Here is a 6,820-nt window from a genome sequence, read left to right as displayed (position 1 = left end):
TTCTTGGGCTTTTTAGCCTTGGCGTCACCCTTTTTAACCTTGCCACGGGCATCAGCCTTCTTGGCTTCAGGTTTCTTCTCCTCAGTCTCCTGCTTCGCAGCTTTATCGCCTGCCATGGTGTATAGTGGGAAAGAGGGACTCGTGAATAAATTAACGTGGGAATGATGGGATATAGCATGGGAGATTACAGTGCCCTTGACTGAGATGAGCAGCACAGGTATGCCAGGGAAATCAATGTCAAGAATTTCTTTTCCTAAATCATTATGCCACTGCAAAAATAAGAACAAAGGAGATCTGGGGCCAGCAGGTGGCATGGTGGTTAAGGGCATTAGACTCCCACATGGCCGACCAGCTTGAGTCCCGGACCTGGTGGCTTGCTTTCTCGCTTTCCCTCTTTTTCTCTCTCTCTCACTCTGTCTCTCTCTGGTCAAATTAAAATTAATTAATTAATTAATTAATTAATTAAAGTGAAATTAAAAAATAATTCTTTAAAAAAAAGAACAAAAGAGATCTGCCATAATAGCCCATGATATCATCCTGTGTTTTAGCCCAACTAAGAAGTATTATAGCTCGCAGGGGGAGCACATTCAATTTCAAAGGTGAAAAGACGATTTGAAATGACTGACATTGCCGTGGCATTTGGATAACATGGTTTGAATTACTCTGCACTGGAATACGTCTAGTTTGTAAAATCATATTAATTATGAAACACTCTAAAGTGGAAGAACAGAATCCAACAAGAGAAATAATACAGAGGAAAGTATTTCTGGTAAAGGTCCCCTCCCTAACTTTTGGACAGAACTTTGTTTGGACATCCAAGTAGGATATCCATGATAAGCAGGCAAGTGTATAGATGCTTCTGGAAGTCCATGTTGCAGAGTCAGGGCGAGAGATTTAGTTATTGTAGTCATACTGTTATTATTTTAGGTTTGTCTCTTTCTCCAATGAGCTAGAGACACACAGAGAAAGAGCCAGAAAAGACAGTTCCCGAGCAGGCTCTAGATGTCGTGACCCCCTCCCAGCTCAGCCAGCCCCAGATCACAGGAAGTGGGTACCCAGCACACTCTGGGAGGTCTCCAGGCATGAAACCAAGAACTGTCCTGTGTGGATCAGCCTTACAGAGCGTTGAGATCTACTTCAGCGACCACCACCCTGCCCCAGGGCTGAAGATTTAAATTCAGGGAATCATTATGTACAGACGGTACTTAACGCCATTGGACAGGGTGAATGGCCTTGGGAGAAAGTGTAGGTAGAGGGTTGGACAGAGGACAGAGGCCCAAGGCACTCCTACACACAGAGCTCAGAAAGATGGCAGGGAGCCAGCAGAGGAGCCTGAGCAGGAGTGGTAGGCAGCAGCAACAGAGGAGGAAAGCAGGACGGCGGGACGGACAAAACCTTAGAAGGGAGGAAGTGATCATACAAATGTAGACCACACTTGTATGAAGTTTTATTTTGCAAAGGAGCGGATGGGCCCAGCTTCCGTGGCGCAGTCGATGGTGTGCTGACGTGCAGTGCTAGCAGTCACATGGCCAAACACAGCTGGGGTAACTGGCCAAGCTAGGCACGCACATACATACCAGAGAGCGGAGGAGGGATCACGGCGTGAGAAAACCCTCGAAGGGTTCTCTCTCTCTCTCATAAATACATGCTCGTTTAAATAAAAATAAATCACTTAAAACAATCATTTTTAAAAAAGAAAAAAACGCCTTATTAGCTGATGGGATTCAGGAGAAAGATATCAGCAGGGGGACAGTCTTAAGAAAGCAAGAGGGCCTGGCCCTCCAGTAAGTTCATTGTTGCCACCAGCCCTAATCAGGCACTAACTGTATGCCAGGCTCAGTGCTGGGGATGCGTCTAACAGTGATCAGGATAGGCAAGGTCCCTGCCTTCCGAGAACTCAGTCCAGAGACGAAGGCCATAGTCAACACAAGTAAGAGCACATACATACACTATGAAGGAAGAAGGCCATTCGGGAGGAACCACGTCAGGGGTGTGGAGGGGGCAGCTGTGGTCTTTGCCTTCCCATCACCTTTTGGTCCTGCCTTTATAACAATGTGTTCATACATGGGGAGGAACCACCTCTCCTACATGTTCAGTACCTCTTTTTGTGGGGTGAGCCCCAGCCCACCTCCAGCAATGGGTGGGTAACCCTGGCCTGGCCAATGAAACAATACTAGGATGTTTACTGGAACTACTGGGAAAGAGACACTCTCTCTGCCTGAAAATTTTGGACTGAATAAACCATAAACCTGGAACTTCAGGCCACAAGGGAAGTGCCTGCCCAAGGCTGAGCCTACCTGGGAGGAGAGCCCAGAAACAAAGAGAAACTTGGACTGGCCATGTGGCCTAATGGTCAAGGGGGTTAGACCTCTCGTGGCCAACTACATGCTTTGAGTCTCAGACACAGTGGCTTGTAAAACACACTTAGAGGGACCAGCAGTTGGCATAATGAACTCCCATGTAGTCGACTGCTGTAATCCCTTCTCCTCCTTTCTCCTCTCGGGATCTTGGACACGCACGCGCATGCACACGGTGTGAATTTAAGCCACTGGGTCTGGGACTTGAACCTCAGTCGACTACGTGGGAGTCCAGCGACATAGCCATTACGCTAACTGCTGGTCCCAAGTTAAATAATTCTTAAACGAAAAGTTTTTTAAAAGTCCTGCTGTGTTTTTCATCCTCCCTGGGGATGCTTTCTCACCTTCCCTCTCTCTCTCTGTCTTACCAGCAAGTGTACACACCCTATAACAAAACTTAAGGAAAAAAAAGGATATGTCTTGCTTAAATAGTGAAAATATCATGAACAGCTCGGTGCCCATCACCAGATCGGGGACATTCCAGCGCTTCTGTAGTCCGCTACAGGTTGCTTGCCCTTTCCTCATCCTCCCCCATCTCTAAAATGATTACCACTCCCTCCTTTTCTTTTTTTTTCTTTAAATAATTATTTTATTTAACTTTATCTATTTTTTAGTTGGACCAGAAAGGGATATATATAGAGAGAGAGAGAAAGAGAGAGAGAGAGAGAGGGAGAAAGCAAGCAGCCATATGGGAGTCCAGTGCCCTTAACCACCATGCCACCTGTTGGCCCACTCCCTCCTTTTCATGCCAACTTATCCATGGGCATAGTAGGGACAAGACCTAGGACCAAGAATATTTTACTTTTTCTTTTAAAGCAGAAGGTGATTGGACAAATAAATAAATGGAGAAGAGAGAAGTTTTTCTTACACTAAAGAAAAACTTTAGTTTCTCTAAAGGGACGGAATGCGACCCTGAGCCAGAACCGCCCAGTCGTGCCTGTGGATCCCCCGGGGCTGGGGTGAGAGATGCGCACGACCCCCGGCTGGAGGGAGCATTGGCGGCTGCGGTGACCTAAAGGCGGTCCCTGACCTACCTCAGTCCCTACCTGGCCCATGGGCGGTGGAGCAGAGTGGGCGCCCTGAGTTGTAGCGGGTCCTCGGTGCGCCCCGGAGACCAGCGTGAGCGAGGAAAGAATCGAATCATATCTGTGACCAAAGATCAAGAAAACACCAAGCAGTGCCGAGCTGGTGGCCGACGACCCTAGCAATTGTACAAGGAGCACAGATTGATCTTGCCAAATGGCAACATGAACTGGAACTACCCGTGCCTTCGGGGAATGGCCAGTGATCCCTGCGGAGAAGAGTTCAAGTCAGCCTTTTCCTGCCTCCACTACGGCACAGAGGATGTCACGTGCTCAGACGGTGTAGACCAGTTCCAGGCCAAGCAGGATTTTTAATGCATGCAGAAATACCCAGACCTCTTTCCCCAGGAGGAGGAGGAGGACCAGAAGAAGCCAGAAGAACAAGTAGGGGAAGCCACTCCCTCTGAGGTGACAGCGTACAAAGAAGACAAGGGGTCAAGTTGATGGAGGGACCACGCTCCAGGATTTCTGCCTCAGTCATAGGGACCTTGTGCAAAATGCCTCTGTCACCCTCCAAGGAAGCGTCTATTATTCTGGGCACTGTAATGTACAAGATCTTTTTTTTTTTTTTTTTTTTGAGAGGTTTTCACTATAGGGCGCGTGGGCTCGCCAGACAGAGAGAGACAGAGAGACGGAAAGCGAGAAATCACCCCCCAGGGGGGATGGCCACGCCGCAATCCCTTCTCCTCCATTCTCCTCTCGGGATCTTGGGCACGCACGCACACACGCCCGGTGTGAGTTTTAAGCCACCGGGTCCGGGACGTGAACCGCAGTTGACTACATGGGAGTCCAGCGACATAGCCATTACGCTAACTGCTGGTTCCCCAAGATCATTTATTTTGATAAGCGGGGGTCTTGGCCCTTTGAATGCACAATGCAAACCATGGGGACTGTGTGCCTGTCCAATATGAACCTGTCAGCAAATGGAGCCACACTTGGAATCCTCTTTCCCCAGATCACCCTGATTTTGCCACTTCAAAATGATGTGCTGAATACTCTCAGCAACCAAAATCCTCATCCAGGAGTGTTTTCTTGTAGGGAGCTGATCTATTCTGATTCACTATATTCCTTTTAGTAGACTCTCCGCCTCTGTGGGAAATGAATAGGCGCAAAAGTGCTTTTCTTTGAAACAGGCTGGAGTGGGGCCATTCCTGACAGCAACAGTCAGATGGTCCGATACTTAACTCACAGAACCCACTGAACCTTGAGTGCGTGAGGGGTCCTACACTTCTTTCCTGACATATTTTGGTTTTCATAATTGTGACTTTCTAAATGTGAAAGTGGGGGGCGTGAACTCTCCGGTTTGCAGTCCCTTTCTAAGTGAAAGGAGAGGCTGGTTTTGCTCTTTCTTGTTATTCACAAAACCCTGGGTTGGGGCCCATGTCCACTGGGTCTCAGCCTGGTGGGGCCTTGGATCCTTGCCGTCAGTGGTTTGGCCAGGTGGGGCCCTAATTGTTACCAGAGTAGCAGCCATGAGGAGACGGTACAAAGGAAACCCTGGATTAAAAGGAAACATGGTTTCTAAAAAAAAGAATTCCAGGGACTAGCAGATGGTATAATGGTTGTCACTGGACTCCCAAGTGGTCAACTGTGGTTTGAGTCCTGGACCTAGAGGCTTGAAACTCACACCCGGCACATGTGTTTGCATGCCCAAAATCCTGAGAGGAGAATGAAGGAGATGGGATTGCAGTGTGGCCATCCCCCCTGAAAGAGGTGATTTCTTGCTTTCTGTCTCTCTGTCTCTCTGGCAAACACACGCTCTACAGCAAAAATTTATCTCTAAAAAAAAAAAAGAATTTTGAAAAAGACTTCTCCATTCAGGAGGGGGCACTTTGTTTTTTTTAAATCAATCTTTTTTTAAGAATTATTTTTAAATTTAACTTTATTTATTTGTTTGTTTTAATTTGACCAGAGAGGGAGAGAGAAAGTGAGAAAGCAAGTCACCAGTCCAGGACTCGAACCACTGTTGACCATGTGGGAGTCCAGCGCTCTTAACCACCATGTCACCACTGGCCCCTTTTCTTCTTTTTTCTTTCTTTTTTCTTTTTCTTAGAGATTTTTGCTATAAGGTGATGTGCTCACTGAAGAGACAAAGAGAGACAGACAGAAAGTGAGGTATCACCTACCGGGGAGGATGGTCATGCCACAATCCCTTCTTCATTCTCCTCTTGGGATCTTGGGCACACAAGTACACGCACCTGGCATGAGTTTTAAGTCACCAGGTCTGGCACTAACTGCAGTCAGCTATATGGGAGTCCAGTGACATAGCCATTATGTCATCTGGTGGTCCCAACAGTAGTAGATTTTCTTTCTTTCTTTCTTTTTTGGAGAGATTTTTGCTATAGGGTACATGTGCTGGCCAGAGAGACAGAGACAGAAACTGAGAAATCACTCTCCGGGGAGGACTCGAACCGCAGTCGACCATGTGGGAGTCCAGTGACATAGCCATTACACCAACTGCTGGTGCAATGTTTTCCAAGCCCCAGCATGTTTTCCAAGCTCCCAGGTTGGGACTCCAACCATGCAGTTAGCCATTTGGGACCCAGTCTCCTTAGCCAACACCCGACTAGGTTGGCCTAAAATGAGACATATATAGCTTTTACAAAGACATATATGTAAGTGTATTTTTATATACACAAAGGTATGGTGTACATACAGACACCTATACATTGTTCTAAATATGTGAGCTATCTCATAATGAAAATTTTAAAATAAAATGGGTAAAGGCCAGGTCACGTGGGGCCTATGACAGGTGCACCATAAAAGTACATCAAACAGGAACAGCAAATGGCATGGAGGTTAAGGCAGCTGGATCCCACATGGACGTGTACAGTATGAATCCTGGACTCTGTGGCTTGAAAAATAAGCCAGGCACGTATACATGCATGTCCAGAATCCCAAGAGAAGAATGGAGGAGAAGGGATGTGGCGTGGTCAGCCACCTAAGGGGTGCTTTCTCACTCTCCCTCTCTCTTTCTCTCTTTCTTTCTTTCTCTCTGGCAACTGTACTAAAGAGAAATGTTCACCTGTTGAAATATCCATTTTGTAAGCCAAATAATAATGTGATTGACTGTATAAAAGAAAATTAAATAAATAGATAAAATAATAATAAAAAAATTACAGCTCTAAAAAAAAAAAGTATGTTGAAAAATGGAATGGCTGTGTGCTTCTGGTCCTCATTCATACTGAGGCTCTAATTCCATAGGTCCCTCCCTGGGCCGGAAGCTTCCAGGCCTGACAGCAACTGCTAGACTGGACCCAGCTGCTCAACTATAGGACACTGAGGGACAAGGACTTTGTTTGGGGACAGATCTGCAAACCCTGGGCCAGAGAGACACAGGGATAAGCTTCTGGGACAGACAACTACTTGGAGTTTCTGGGT

The 6,820-nt window shown here is 46.8% G+C and overlaps 1 pseudogene; it reads left to right on the top strand.

The window, feature by feature from the left end:
• The window catches only part of LOC102470073 (mitochondrial intermembrane space import and assembly protein 40 pseudogene), a 4,663-nt pseudogene extending 780 nt beyond the window's left edge, over positions 1-3,883 (top strand).
• Positions 3,884-6,820: the final 2,937 nt, after the last annotated feature.

The sequence above is a fragment of the Tupaia chinensis genome, unplaced genomic scaffold, assembly GCF_000334495.1.
Source record: "Tupaia chinensis unplaced genomic scaffold, TupChi_1.0 Scaffold000628_1, whole genome shotgun sequence".
Lineage (NCBI taxonomy): Eukaryota > Metazoa > Chordata > Mammalia > Scandentia > Tupaiidae > Tupaia > Tupaia belangeri.
Note: the sequence above shows the minus strand (reverse complement) of the source record. Positions and strands in the feature narration are given on the sequence as shown.